The sequence below is a fragment of the Lithobates pipiens genome, unplaced genomic scaffold (genome assembly GCF_037356315.1).
Source record: "Lithobates pipiens isolate NorthernLeopardFrog02 unplaced genomic scaffold, aLitPip1_a1.2 Scaffold_23, whole genome shotgun sequence".
In the NCBI taxonomy this organism is placed as follows: Eukaryota; Metazoa; Chordata; class Amphibia; order Anura; family Ranidae; genus Lithobates; species Lithobates pipiens.
Window position 1 is genome coordinate 142,351,118 of NW_027507785.1, and position 15,711 is coordinate 142,366,828.

The 15,711-nt window shown below is 47.4% G+C and overlaps 7 pseudogenes; all 7 read right to left on the reverse strand.

Moving 5' to 3' along the window:
- Nucleotides 1–8,348: 8,348 nt before the first annotated feature.
- Nucleotides 8,349–8,467, reverse strand: LOC143929015 (5S ribosomal RNA; annotated as a pseudogene).
- Nucleotides 8,468–8,567: 100 nt separating this feature from the next.
- Nucleotides 8,568–8,686, reverse strand: LOC143929066 (5S ribosomal RNA; annotated as a pseudogene).
- A 100-nt stretch (nt 8,687–8,786) lies between these two features.
- Nucleotides 8,787–8,905, reverse strand: LOC143929032 (5S ribosomal RNA; annotated as a pseudogene).
- A 981-nt stretch (nt 8,906–9,886) lies between these two features.
- LOC143928865 (5S ribosomal RNA) lies at nt 9,887–10,005 on the reverse strand (annotated as a pseudogene).
- A 952-nt stretch (nt 10,006–10,957) lies between these two features.
- Nucleotides 10,958–11,076, reverse strand: LOC143928501 (5S ribosomal RNA; annotated as a pseudogene).
- Nucleotides 11,077–11,236: 160 nt separating this feature from the next.
- LOC143929136 (5S ribosomal RNA) lies at nt 11,237–11,355 on the reverse strand (annotated as a pseudogene).
- Nucleotides 11,356–11,641: 286 nt separating this feature from the next.
- LOC143928930 (5S ribosomal RNA) lies at nt 11,642–11,760 on the reverse strand (annotated as a pseudogene).
- Between the last annotated feature and the right edge of the window lie 3,951 nt (nt 11,761–15,711).

The window sequence follows — 15,711 nt, forward strand, 5'->3', positions numbered from 1 at the left end:
CTAATTCACATTCACATTTCTAATGCAGTTTGTCTTTTTGCCATGTCATCCTCTGCCAGTTATTTTCCTTTCTTATCCTTATGCTATATTTGGGGTATATTCACTACATGATTAAAGACACGTAATGAACCCGATTGATAAAAACCTACACACGTCGTTGCTGTCATTTCGTGTATTTCCACTTAAACTCGACTTGTATATACTGTCTCAATATTAATCTGAGATATTTTGATATATTTATTATTAGAATAACCAGATTACGATCTCTAAATCCTGGTAAACCAACTCACACAAAACCATCTTATTTCTACCTTACACGCAGCAATAAATATTAAGATATTAACATTTAACCGGTATCTCTCTGCAATAGTAAACGGAATAAGTAGAACACTCATCTAATATCAGTCTTCTCAGTGCTACCGGAACAACTTTTACATTTAGAGTAATGCAACGATTTCTCAGTTTTATGAAGCTACTGCAACTAACGCTTTGGATTTCTTTCCTGTTAAATTACGCTCTGCAATATTAAGCCATGTAAATTGTCCTATTGGTCTACTAACAATGCTATGTATAAAAATACAAATCTTTCAAAAGCAATATCGTCTAACTACAATACTTAAACTCTGCATAATAAATATGATTAATGCGACTAATGCTAATAATAAAGTCGTCTAAAACTCGGCTATAGGTAGAGAATAAAACTATCTTACATTAAAATAAACCATGTACTGCCAAACCAATAACGGCCAATTACTTAACGTCTATCAGTCAATGACTTAACAAAATAAACTTAGCACTCTTTTGCTCTATTTTGTATATATGTAGTTCTCCACATTAACTGTCACATTGATATCACCACTGACAACACACCACTGACCTTTTAACAGCACCAAATCTGAAAAAAGCACTGTAACTCTTTACCTCATTTAGAAGTAGTTGCATTAGCAAAAAATAAAGTCCTGTCTTCTGTACACGCTAGCCTTTCTGTATACATTAATCTTTCTGTGTACACCAGTCCCTCTATATAGACTAGCCTCTCTGTCTTCTGTATACACGTGCCCGTAACCTATATACACTAGCCTGCCTTCTTTTTACAATAGTCTCGGTGTCCCAGCCTCTCTGCATACACTAGCCTCACTGAATTCCCCAGACTCTCTTCTGTATACACAAGCCTATCTGTAAACAATAGCTTGTCATCTGTACACACTAGCCTCTCTGTATATACTAGCCATTCTTCTGTATACACCAGGCTCAGGGGAATAACATTAGCCTATCTGTATTACCTTGTTTGACTTTTCTGATTTCTGTTTCTTTTCTAGGGTCTACCTCGCCGTATACCCAAGCCAATCTTATTACCCCAGCCTCATTCCAATTATAATAGCCTCACTGTATACCCCAGGCGGTCTTGTGTTGGGTTTTTTCAGTCTGCTCAGCCATCTTCTTGTAGGGGTTCTTCGGGTCAGCCCTTGCTCCCTTTTCCCCACGTATCCTCTCATTCACAAGAAGTTCATTCTCATGTCTGGGTTACCTTGGGCATCAGGCTCATCCTATCCTTCATGGGACATTCATTTGGGTTTGCGTAGCTTGCAGGCTCTTAGGGGGTTCCTTCTCATCTTCAGGTCAAGAGTCGGTGGGTTCTACTCTGACAGCTGTAACTTACCGGTTACTTACAGTTGGCGTTTTGGCATATGTCATTTTATGGATGGGATCTTTACCTTTCCTTTTCCACCTATACTTGTGTCTTTTTGCCCTCTTTTCAAGCATACTGACCATCCAGGCCATGGAACACCTCAGGCCTTGGTTCTTAAGTAATATCGCATTTCCCACTTGAAGACTCCGATTACAAGTGGGAAGGCTGGTCAAAGGCCAGCCCGTATTTGTGGGAGGAGTCTGTCAGGGCCAGGGTTGGTGTTTTCTAGGGAGAGAGAGACTGGGTTACACAGACTTGCTAGTGTATACAGACGGAATAGTGTATACAGAAGACCAGCTAGTTTATACAGAGAGGCTAATGTGTACAAAAGACAGGCTAGATTATACAGAAGAACATACTGGATATGCAGAGATGGAGGCAAGGTTATACAGAGGGAGAGGCTGTTTTACACAAAGAGGCTAGTGTATGCAGACTTGCTAGAGTATACGGACAGACTAGTGTATACAGAGAGGCTATTTTATACAGAGAGACTAGGGAAAACAGAGAGGCTAGTGTACAGAGACAAGCTGACAGTGAGGCCGGGGTATAATGAGAAGCTAAGTTATACAGTAGACAGGCTAGTTTATATAAAAGACAAAATTGGGTAAACAGAATACAGGCTGGGGTATAATGAGAGGCAAGATTATACAGAGAGGCTAGGGTATAAAGATGTATACAGAAATGCGGGGTATACCGAGAGACTATGTGTATAAAAGACAAGCTAGGGACAGACTAGTGTATACAGAAGACTGGCTAGTTGATACAGAGAGGCTAATGTGTACAAAAGACAGGCTAATGTATACAGATAGGCTAGATTATACAGAAGAACATCCTGGCAGAGAGCTCAGCTTCACGGGATGGCCAACGTGAGTAATATGAGTGAGACTCCTCACCCCCCCCACCTACCAGATCTGACTTTCATCCCCTTGCCCTCTCTGCCCCGGTCATCTGGTGGCAGTTTTATGCACTCCCTGGCCCCAACCCATTCATAATCCTTACCGACCTTTCCTTCCGCTGCTCACAGGAACACACTGGATGACTTGTCTAATTAACCAACTTGTACAAGACACCGCTATCCTCCTGTCTGACACCGGTCCCCATTGGAGGCTTTACCCCTCACTGTTTGGGTGGTCCCTGCCTCCCCCTGGATGCTCCACATATACCCCGACGACATTGTCGGAGCGGCACCACTTGACAGGACACGGGGCTGTCATGCTGGTGGCATCTCCCATTGGAGGAAGGGATGATGGCCCCAATCCCTTGGCAGCAGGTTCTTTCATGTACAGACCAGGGCGGCTCATCTTCCCTTCTGGAGTCTTGACCTTAGAGGGGGGAGTTGCACTTTGGGGGGTCTGAGTGATACCTAGTGCGCTGTACTGGAAGGGCTTGACATTCCCGCATATGTGTCCCCTCTCCCTGGTTGTGCCCCTCGCCCCCCCCCCCCCTCTGGCCCCCACCTACTCTTTGCCGATATTGCCTTCTGCAGCTTTCGGGGACACCCTGGATGACTTATTTATTGCGCCTATTGGTACGAGACACTGCTTCCCTCCAGTTTGACTCTGGACCCCCCTGGAGGATTTACCCCTTACTGTTTGTCCCAGCCTCCCTCTGGATGCTCTACACAGCCCCCGATGGCGATGCAGGAGAGATGCTAATTGGCGGGCCCCAGGACTGCTGCTCGGGTGAAGTCTCCCGTTGGATAGAGGGATGGTGGCCCCAGCCCCTTGCCTGCCGGATTCTCCATGCACCGACCAGGGCTGCTCATCTTTCATCTTGATGTGGTGACTATGGAGGGGAGGAGTTGAAACGTATGGGGTCCGGGTGGTTGCTGGTGTGGGTGCGCTAAAGGACTTGACCTTTCCGCATGTTTGTCCCCTCTCCCTTGCTGCCTCCTTCCCTCCCCCCTTCCCTCCCTTACCTCCTTCCCTTCCCTCCCCCCTTCAATCCCCCCTCTCCCCCCCCTTTCCCCCCTTCCCTCCCCCTTTTCCCCCGGGGCGTGGACGGAGGAGAGTGGGTAAGGAGAGGACAATCTGCCAAAAGGAGAAATGCATCTGTTCGGGGGCTGCATGTACTTTTGGGGTATGGGACGGGGGGTGGTGGATCCCATTCTGTGATGCCTTTTCTGTTGTGACGGGCTCCCACATGCATGCCTACATTTAGGGCGAGCTGAGGAGACCCCTCAGTGCTGACAGTTATATGCTCTACCTCTGTTTTGATTATACTATTGTTTTTTGGTTCTATGATGTTACTGATTATCTTTTATTTGCATACCGGTATCAAACGTGATATTTACCACTGCCGGGACTGGGGGGACTGGAATCCGGGGGCTCCCTCTCCGACCTGTCTACCCACCAACTCAAGTAGGACGGCGCTTTAAACCCAGTGTACATCTGGTAAATGCTATAGCATAATTGTGCTGTTTAGTATACAATTCCTGTAGTGTTGAGTGCGGACAACCCTTAATTTCCCTCTCCTCGCCTGACCTCTTTTTCCCCTTACCTTTCCTTCCTTTCTCCCCCTTAGTTCCCGTCATCCATTACCTACCCAATACCTACCTTGGTTCAACTTTCTTTGCTTTTCTCTGACGTCCCCCTTCCCCTCCCCGAGGAGCGATGGCAGACTCAGTCAAGGTCACCTCTCTAAACGTTAAGGGACTGAACTCCTCTGAAAAACGGTGGATCCTCCTGTGAGAACTGAAGACTTCCTGTACTGATGTGGCCTTTATACAAGAAACACATTTTAAAAATACTAGCCTCCCCTTTCTACGGTCAAGATCCTTCCCTAAGGTCTACCACTCTACTAACCCCTCCTCTAAGACCAAGGGAATCTCCATTCTGATCTCTAGCAGGCTCCCCTCGGTTCTCCAGGATTCTCTGGTGGACCCTGGGGGCCGATATCTTTTTCTTAGGGGTCACATTGGAGAGCTCCTTTTTACATTTGCCACTGTGTACGCTCCCAATGATCACCAAGACACATTCCTCAGAACTACCCTGCACAGATTATGTGACTTTCGGGAGGGCCAGTTGATATTAGGTGGGGACTTTAATGTCCCCTTTCGCCATCGGTTGACACTTCTGCCTCTTGCTCCTCGCTCCTCATTTCCTCTAGAAAGCGGATTACTAAGTGTTTACTGAATGACCAATTAGTTGATGTCTGGTGTCTGCAACACTCCGGGGAAAGGGACTACTCTTTTTGCTCTTCCCCTCACAAATCATACTTGAGGATAGACTTCTTCTTGATTCCACATGACCAACTGCACTTGGTGAGCTCTTCCTCCATCGGCCATATTACTTGGTCCGACCACGCTCCTGTAGACCTTACCTACACCCTCTCTAGGAACCCCTCACCTAGGTCTCTATTCTGGCACCTTAATGAGAGCCTCCTCCAGATACCGGAAGTTTTAGCAGATGTGACCAGGGAATTGGACCTTTATTTCCAAGAAAACTAAACTGCCACCCGGGGATAATTTGGGAGGCTCACAAGTCAGTACTCCGCAGGGTACTTATCAGGCACGGGGCACGCATCAAACGAACACGGAAGGAACAAATTGCTAATCTGGTTTGTGAACTTGCCTCTGTGGAAGCGAAACATAAACATGCCCCCTCACGGACCTTAGACCTTAGAGATTGAATTGGGGACACTCCGTACCCAGATTACTGACCTACTCCATTATAAAGCGAAAGTGGCACTCCAATTTTGTCGTAAACTGATGTAGGAGTCAGGGGACAAATGCGGAAAAATCTTTGCCAGGTCGGTAAAGGAGTTGAAATCTGCCTCTTACATACAACAGTTGATAGATGAGAATGGCCAGAGGGCCTCTACCCCAACCCAAATAGCCAAAGTCTTTGAATAATGCTACTCTGATCTCTACAACCTGCCCGATTCAGGGTCTGGACAGGACAATATAGACAGATATGTAACCGGTTCTGGTCTACCAACCCTCTCATCGGAATCACGGGAGTACTTGGAGAACCCGATCACACTGGAAGAAGTCCAGATGGCCGTGGGACCTTCGAAGGTGGGTAAGGCTCCGGGCCATGACGGATATACCGCACAATACTATAAGACCTTCCTCCCTATTCTCGGCCCGCGCTTGGTGGATTTATTGAATACTCTGAGCTCGAATGGGGATTTTCCTGAGGATACCCTTAGAGCCCACATCTCGTTGATACCTAAGGAGGGCAAAGACTCGGGCCTATGTGAGAGCTACAGACCAATTTCCCTCCTAAATTCGGTCCTAAAACGATTCTCTAAAATCCTCGCTACGTGATTGGCACAGCACTTGCAGTCCCTTATACATATTGACCAGTTAGGTTTTATTCCCACCAGGGAAGATAGGGACAACACCATTAAGGTGCTTACCCTGGTCCATAAAGCAAAGTCATCTGGGACCCCTTGTCTTTTCGTGAGCACTGATGCCGAGAAGGCTTTTGATCGGGTCAAATGGACATTCATGTTCTCGGTCCTTAGCCATATAGGTCTGAGTGAACGGATGCTGGCATTGAAAAGTAAGATATACTCACGCCCTTCAGCTCAACTCAAAGCGAATGGGGTGCTCTCATCTCCCCTTGACATCGGGAATGGGACCAGACAGGGTTGCCACCTGTCGCCCCAATTATTCGGACTGTCATTGGAACCCTTTCTCTCCACAATTCGACAAAACTCAGACATAACGGGACTCCAAATGGGTACTATTGACATCTGCCTACGTAGATGACATGCTGTTCTTGTTGACGAATCCCAGAGTTTCCTTGCCAAATCTCCTTCGGGAATTACAGATATACGGGATACTTCTTGAAATCAGAGGCCATGGGGGTCGAAGTCCCCCCGCAAACGTTACTAGACTTGTAGTCCAATTTTCGATTTAAATGGACCCATACAGCCCTTAAGTACTTAGGTTCTTGCTTCACGGGTGGCATTCTGGCCTCCATTCCTGGTTCAGGAGATGCAATCTCATTGAAATGAACATACTCCCTAAATTTACCTATCTTTTCCAAGCTCTCCCGATCCAGATTCCAGTCCCGTTTTTTAAGCAAGCTCAATCCCTGCTCACTCAATTTAACTGGGCCCACAAAAATCCCAGACTTAAGTGGTCACAGCTGACATTGTCTAAACAACAGGGAGGGTTGGTTCTCCCTGACTTGCGATGCTACTACCTGGCCTCCCATCTGGGGCGTGTATTGGACTGGAATGGAAACAAACTTTCTAAGCTCTGAGTGCAACTCGGACAATCTCACTCCCGAATTCCGCTAAGAAGCGCCATGTGGTGCTATAAGGATTTACCCACAGAATTGACGTCACATCCCACTATAGGGGCTTCATTGAAAGTCAGTCACCTGATCGCTACCCAAAACACACTCACGTCTTTGACTTCCCCCCTATTCCCTATACGTGGCCATCCGAACATGGAACCGGGGACCCACTTAGAAATTCCAACCTAGACCATGCGTCTAAATTCGTCATTGATGGAAAATGACCTTCTTTCTCAACCCTAACAGATCCGACAGGGCTTTTCCAACTGCCTTTTTGGAGAGCGGCGCAACAACATCATTTTTTCCATTCCATCCCCAATACTCAAACTTTCGCACGCCCTCAGACGGAGTTTGAGACTCTATGCAGGAGCGAAGGCCCTTTGGTCCACATTCTCTCTCAAACAGATCACCCACACTTAACCTGTCTGTCCAACTGGGAAAAGGACCTTAATTGCTTGTTTTCCCCAGCACAGAGACAACGCATTATCACTTTGGCTCTCAAAACCTCGCTGTGCACGAAGATACAGGAGACAAATTTTAAACTTCTCACCAGGTGGTATTTGACACCATCAAAGCTGCATAAATAATTCCCCTCTTCCTCGAACATATGCTGGAGGTGTGGAGAAGAAGAGGGCACGTTGATCCACATTTTTTGGTCCTGCCCCAGCTTGGTGGACTTCTGGACAGAGATCCGATGCATAACACAAAAATTCACAGACTTCTCCATCCCGGAAGAGGCTGCATTCTTTCTCTTGCCCCATTCACAGATTCCCATTAAGAAGTACAAAAAAATCAATTTTACGGCATGTGATAAATGCGGCGATATCCTGCATCCCTCTCTATTGGAAAAATGTCCCCCCCCTTTCATTACTCACTGGCTTAGGAAAATAGAGGACATTAAAAAAAATGGAGGACTTGATCCTCACATCACAAGGTAAACAAGAATTTTTTAAACAAACCTGGGACATCTGGAATACCTTTATATTCTCGCTGGAAGGATGTCGCCTGCTATCACCTTAGTGCTCTGAGCTTTCCTTGACTGGCCCCTTGGACAGTGGCTGCCATTGTGTCTCGTCCCCTCTTCTCCTTTCCTGATCTTTCACCCCTTCTCTTTTCTGCCTTCCTCCCCTATCTCTCACCCCCTCCACCCACTCTCTCTTTTGGAAAAAGTGGAAAATTGGGAATGACGGAGGGACCTGAGGTTTGTGTGACCCTGGATCTTGGTACAATACTTTATTCGTGCCTTGAATCATTATGATTGATGGAAGGCAGACTCACAGTTGCGAATATACCTGTATCAAGTATTGTTCAGCTGCTTTTTGCTCTGTATTTCTCTGTTGCATTATGTACTCGGGGGACCCGTCTTCCCCTGTTTGGAGAAAAAATTATATTTGAAAAAAAAAAGAAGCCTACGACACCTGGTATTCCCAGGCGGTCTCCCATCCAGGCATTAACCAGGCCCGACCCTGCTTAGCCTCCAAGATCAGATGAGATGGAACAGATTCAGGGTGATGTGGCCATAGCCTATAACTTCAGGCACTCTCAACTCTCTTGACAAACGCCAAGATGGTCATCTTGGGAAAGAAACAAAAAAAAAACAAGTCAACACAAACAACATAAAAAGAAGTCTACAGCACCTAGTATTCCCAGGTGGTCTCTCATCCAGGTATTAACAAGGCCCGACCCTGTTTAGTCTCTGAGATCAGACGAGATCTGGTGCTTTCAGGGTTATGTGGCCATAGGCAAGCTCTTCAGGCACTCTCAACCCTCTTGACAAACACCAAGATGGTCACCTTGGTAAACAAACAAAACAAAAACAAGTCAACGCCAACAACATAAAAAGAAGCCTACAGCACCTAGTATTCCCAGGTTGTCTCCAATCCAGGTACTAGCAAGGCCCAACCCTGTTTAGCCTCTGAGATCAGAGGAGATCGGGCGCTTTCAAGGTTATGTGCCCATATGCAATCTCTTTGGGCACTCTCAACCCTCTTGACAAATGCCAAGATAGTCACCTTGAGATACAAGTGAAAAAAGACAGGTCAATGTCAACAACATAAAAAGAAGAATACGGCACCTGGTATTCCAACGCCATCTCCCATCCAGGTACTAACTAGGCCCAACCCTTCTTAGCCTCAGAGATAAGAAGAGCTAGGACTTTTTCAGGGTGATGCTGCTGTAAGCGATCTCTTTGGGCACTCTCAACCCTCTTGACAAATGCCAAGATGGTCACCTTGGGAAACAAGTGGAAAAAAACTAACGAATCAACGCCAACAACATAAAAAGAAGCCTACAATAACCGGTATTCCCAGGTGGTCTCCCATCCAGGTACTAAGCAGGCCTGACTATTCTAAGGCCGCGTACACATGGGCGGACTATCCGTCCAACTAAGTCTGTCAGACAATCCGACAGACAGTCCGTCCTACTTTTGAATGAACGGACTTGACCACACACCACGAACAGACAGTCCGCTGAAAGCTTGCGCGATGACGTGTACAGCACGTACGACGGGACTAGAAATTCGACGTCCAATACACTGCAATGCAACCTTCGGCCGTGTAAATCCTTTCTGAGCATGCGCCATACTTAGTCCGTCGAACTAGCCTACTCACGAGCGGACTGTCCGCTGAAACCAAGTTTGGACGGACAATATTACGGAAATTCCGAAAGACTTAGTCCGCCAGACTGTCCGCTGAAAAAGTCCGCTGAAGCCCACACACGAGCGCATTGTCCGCTGAAACACGTTTCAGCGGACCAAGTCCGTCAGACAGTCCGCCCGTGTGTACGCGGCCTTAGCCTCCAAGATCAGACAAGATTGGGTGCTTTCAGAGTGATGTGGCCATAGGCAATCTCTTCAGGCACTCTCAACCCTCTTGACAAACACCAAGATGGTGACCTTGGGAAACAAGCTAAAAAAAAACAGGTCAACGCCAACAACATAAAAAGAAGCCTACGACACCTGGTATTCCTAGGCGGTCTCCCATCCACGTACTAACAAGGCCCGACTCTTCTTAGCCTCCAACATCAAATGAGATCGGGTGCTTTCAGGGTGATATGCCCGTAGGCAATCCCTTCAGGCACTTTCAACCCTCTTGACAAACGCCAAGATGGTCACCTTGGGAATCAAGCAACAACTTAAAAAAAAAGCGTATGGCATTGAGAAATCCCAGGCGGTCTCCCATCCAGGTACTAACCAGGTCCTAATCCTGCTTAGCCTCTGAGATCAAATGAGATTGGGCTCTTTCAGGGTGATGCAGCCATAGTAGATTTTTTTCAGGCACGCTCAACCCTCTTGACAAACGCCAAGATGGTCACCTTGGGAAGCAAACAAAAAAATCAAGTCAACGCCAACAACATAAAAAGAAGCCTACAGCACCTAGTATTCCCAGGCGGTCTCCCATCCAGGTATTAACAAGGCACGACCTTTTCTAGCCTCTGAGATCAGAGGAGATTGGGTGCTTTCAGGGTGATGTGCCCATAGGCAATCTCTTTGGGCACTTTCATCCCTCTTGAAAAATGCCAAGATAGTCACCCTGGGAAACAAGCGAAAAAAAACAGGTCAACGCCAACAACATGAAAAGAAGAATACGGCACCTGGTATTCCAAGGCCGTCTCCCATTCAAGTACTAACTAGGCCCAACCCTTCTTAGCCTCCGAGATCAGAAGAGATAGGGTGCTTTCAGGGTGATGCTGCTGTAAGCGATCTCTTTAAGCACTCTCTACCCTCTCGACAAATGCCAAGATGATCACTTTGGGAAACAAGCGAAAAAAAACAGGTCAACACCAACAACATAAAAAGAAGCCTGCGGCATCTGGAAAACCCAGGCGGTCTCCCATCCAGGTACAAACCAGGCCCAACCCTGCTTAGCCTCTGAGACCAGACGAGATTGGGTGCTTTCAGGGTGTTGTGCCCATAGGCAATTTCTTTGTGCACTCTCAACCCTCTTGACAAATGGCAAGATGGTCACCTTGGGAAAAAAGGGAAAAAAAACAGGTCAACGCCGAAAACATAATGAGAAGCCTACGGCACCTGGTATTCCCAGGCTGTCTCCCGTCCAGGTACTAACCAGGCCCATCGCTGCTTAGCCTCCAAGATCAGATGAGATTGGGCTCTCTCAGGGTGATTTGGCCGTAGGCACTCTCTTTGGGCACTCTGAAGCCTCTTGACAAAGGCCAAGATGCTCACCTTGGGAAAAAAGCTAAAAAAAACAGGTCAAAGCCAACAACATAAAAAGAAGCCTACGGCATCCGGTATTCCCAGGCGATCTCCCAATCAAGACACTAACCAGGCCAGATCCTTCTATGGCACCTGGTCTTCCCAGGCAGTCTCCCATCCAGGTACTAACCAGGCCTGACACTGCTTAGCCTCTGAAATCAGACGAGATCGGGTGCTTTTAGGGTGATGTGGCCGTAAGCATTCTCTTCAAGACACGCCCAACCCTCTTGACAAACGCCAAGATGGTCGCCTTCAGAAACAAGCAAAAAAAACAGGTCAAAGCCAACAACATAAAAAGAAGCCCATTGGCACCTGGTATTCCCAGGCGGTCTCCCATCCAGGTACTAACCAGGCCTGACACTGTTTAGCCTCCGAGATCAGACGATATCTTCGGGCACTCTCAACCCTCTTGACAAATGCCAAGATGGTCACCTTGGGAAACAAGTGAAAAAAAAAAAACAGGTCAAGGCCAATAACATAAAAAGAAGCCTACGGCACCTGTTATTCCCAGACGTTCTCCTATCCTGGTATTAACCAGGCCCGACACTGCTTAGCCTCCGAGATCAGACAAGATCGGGTGCTTTCAGGGTGATGGGGCCATAGGTGATCTCTTTAGGCACTCTCGACCCTCTTGTTAAAAGCCAAGATGGTCACCTTGGGAAACAAGCGAAAATAAACAGGTCAATACCAACAACATAAAAAGAAGCCTACGGCACCTGGTATTCACAGATGGTCTCCCATACAGGTATTAACCAGGCCGTACACTGCTAGGCCTCTGAGATCAGATGAGATTGTGCGCTTTCAGGGTGATGTGGCCATAGGTGTTCTATTCAGACACTCTCAACCCTCTTGACAAATGCCAAGATGGTCATCTTGGGAAAAAAGTGAAAAAAAAAACAGGTCAACGCCAACAACATAGACCCTGGCGGTCTCCCATCTGACCCTGACACTGCTTAGCCTCTGAGATCGGGCGCTTTCAGGGTGATGTGGCCTTAGGCGAACGCTTCAGGACATACTCAAAACTCTTGACAGATGCTAAAATGGTCACCTTGGGAAACAAGCGAAAAAAAAACAGGTCAAAGCCAACAATATAAAAAGATTCCTACGGCACCTGTAATTAGTTACTATCCAGACCGGACCCTGCTTAGCCTCCGAGATCAGATGAGATCGGGCGCTTTCAGGGTGATGTGGCCGTAGGAGATTTCTTTGGGTTCTCTCAGCCCTCTTGACAAATGCCAAGATGGTCACCTTGGGAAACAAGCGGAAAAAAAAAACGTCAACGCCAACAGCATAAAAAGAATGGTATTCCCAGTCGGTCTCCCATCCAGTTACTAATCAGGCCCGACAATGCTTAGCCTCCGAGATCAGACAAGATCGGGCACTTTCAGGGTGATTTGGCCGTAGGCACTTTCTTTGGGCACTCTCACCCTCTTGACAAACGCCAAGATGGTTATCTTGGGAAACAAGCGGAAAAAAAACAGGTCAACGCCAACAACATAAAAAATAGAATTTTTATATACAACTTACCTGTAAAATCCTTTTCTTGAGAGTACATCACGGGACACAGGAGCTTCATTACATAGTGGGTTATATAGGCACCTCTGGTGATTGGACACTGGTTAACCCCCAATTAAGGAGAATTCCTCCCCTATATAACCCCTCCCATATGGGAGGCACCTAAGTTTTGTAGTAAAGCAATAGGAAACCACGTAAAACCCAAGAGGGGTGGGAGCCCTGTGTCCCGTGATGTACTCTCAAGAAAAGGATTTTACAGGTAAGCTGTATATAAAAATCCTATTTTCTTGATCATACATCATGGGACACAGGAGCTTCATTACATAGTGGGATGTCCCAAAGCAATGCTCAGATTGAGGGGAGGGAGACACAGATCATAATATATAGGCCGCCAAGAACCGGAGGACCTAAACTGCAGCCTGCAGTACACTGCGCCCAAAGGCGATATCCTCTTGCCCTCTGACATCCACCTGATAGAATCTGGTGAATGTGTGGACTGATGACCAAGTTGCAGCCTTACAGATCTGAGCCAGGGAGGCCTGGTGATGCACTGCCCAAGAAGCACTTACAGCCCTAGTTGAGTGCGCTCTCACTTGAAAAGGAGGGATCTTCCCTTTAACACTATAGGTCTGAGAAATAATCTGTCTAATCCACCATGAGAGAGTGGATTTTGATGCCACCTGACCCTTCCTAGGGCCTTCCGGCAAAATAAATAAGCAATCAGTTTTCCTTATCTGTGCAGTTGCCTGAAGATAGATACTGATTGCCCTTACCACATCCAAAGTGTGCAAAGATTCTTCTTCTGCGGACTGTGGGTCCGGAAAAAAGGATGGTAGGCTCACATCTTGATTCAAATGGAATCCTGAAACCACCTTAGGCAGAAAGGACCTGTTGGGATGCATTACCGCCAGGTCCTTATGAATAATTAGATACGGTTCTTTACTGGAGAGAGCTGCTAGTTCTGACACTCTTCTAGCCGTGGATATGGCTACAAGAAAACCAATTTTTTAGTCAAAAGAACTAACGAAGCCTGATGCAAAGGTTCAAAAGGTTGCCCCTGCAAAGCTGAGAGAACAAAATTCAGATCCCATGGGCATACCGGAGGTTTGACTGGCGGCCTTATCCGCATAGCCCCCTGGATGAAAGCCCGCACCAGGGAATGCGATGCAAGTGGTTTCTGAAAAAACACTGACAAGGCCGAAATATGCACCTTGATAGTGCTTACGGCCAAATTCATTTCTAGGCCTGACTGCAGGAAGGCCAAGATCCTGCTAATGACATACTTTCTAGGATGACATTCCCTGAGTTCACAACAGGAAACATATGCCCTCCAGATTTTGTAGTAAATAAGCCCAGAGGCCGGCTTTCTGGCATTGACCAGAGTAGAAAGGACTGGCCCCGAAAGCCCACGGTCTCTCAGAATGTGGGTCTCAGCAGCCAAACCGTCAAATTCAGACTGTGTAAAGCAGGACTGTGTAAAGCAGGACCCTGTGAGAGCAGATCTGGCCGGAGAGGGAGGATCCACGGCCTGCCTACTGCCAACTTCATGATCTCTGCGTACCACGGTCGCCTGGGCCAAGCCGGGGCTACCAAAAGAACCGACTTTGTTTCCCTCTTGACTCTTCCCAAAAACCGCGACAGAAGCAGGCACGGGGGGAAGGCATAAATCAAATTGTACTGATCCCAGACTCCTGGTACCGCCCTGGTGATTGATATAGGCCACTGCTGTGACATTGTCGGACTGAACCCAAACAGGGAGACCCTGTAGTCTGAAAGACCAGTTTATGAGATCCATATAAACTGCCCGGATCTCCAAGACATTTATGGGCAATAGCTTCTCGATCGCAGACCATTTCCCCTGCGAGCACGTCTCCTCCAACACTGCTCCCCAGCCTGTCAGGCTGGCATCTGTCATAATAATCTTCCATGGAAGAGGAAGAAAAGTTTTGTCTTTCAGCAAATTCTCGGTTTGTAACCACCAGACGAGGCTCTTGCGTGTCCCTGGGGATAGACGCATAGGAAGATCCAAGGATTGGGGATTCCTGTTCCAAGCCGCAAGGATGCATCTTTGCAGAGGCCTTGAGTGGAACTGGGCGAATGGAACGGCCTCGAAGGAGGCGACCATTTCCCCTAACAGTCTCATGCACAACCGAATGGGGGAAGATCTTCTGCCCAGAATTAGGCGCACCAGATCCCCAATGGCCAAGGCTTTTGGCCTTGGTGGAAACACCTTGCCCTGAGCAGTGTCGATAACCATACCCAGGTATTCCAACCTGGTAGCAGGCTGTAGGGACGACTTTTCTAGGTTTATAATCCAACCTAGGCGTTCCGGGTATTCTAGCGTTCTGGTAACACTGTGGTTCAGGAGCGCTATTGTTTTCTCTATGAGAAGCAAATCGTCTAGATAAGCCATGATGGCTATACCCTGAGCTCTTAGGTTTTGAGATGGTCCAGAATCTTTGTGAAGACTCGAGGGGCCATAGCTAGCCCGAACGGCAAAGCCACAAATTGAAAATGGTGCTGCTCTACCTTTGAACCTTAGATACTTTTGGTGTGCGGGAAAAATTGGCACATGGAGATATGCATCCTTGATGTCTATTGATGCCATAAACTCTCCCCCTTGCAGGGAGGAGACCACAGTGCGAATTGACTGTATTCGGAAGGACCTGATGCGTAAAAATCGGTTCAGATCCTTCAGATCCAGGATAGGTCTGACACTTCCATTTGGCTTTGGAACGTTAAAGAGATTTGAGTAAAACCCTGAACCCTGTTCTTTTGGGTCCACTTCTACTATCACTCCCTGGGATAGTAAGTGATCTAAGGCCAGAAATAGCGGTCTTTGCTTTACTGGGTCCCTGGGTATCCTTGACCTTAGAAAGCGAGAAGGTGTAATCTCCTGAAACTCCAGCTTGTAGCCCAGGGATACCGAAGAGACCACCCACTCGTCCCGGATCTCTTCCCGCCAGGCTTCTGCAAACTGCAGGAGCCTTCCCCCCACTTGGCCGAGCGGGGGCGCCCCTTCACAAGGAAGCTTTCGGGCT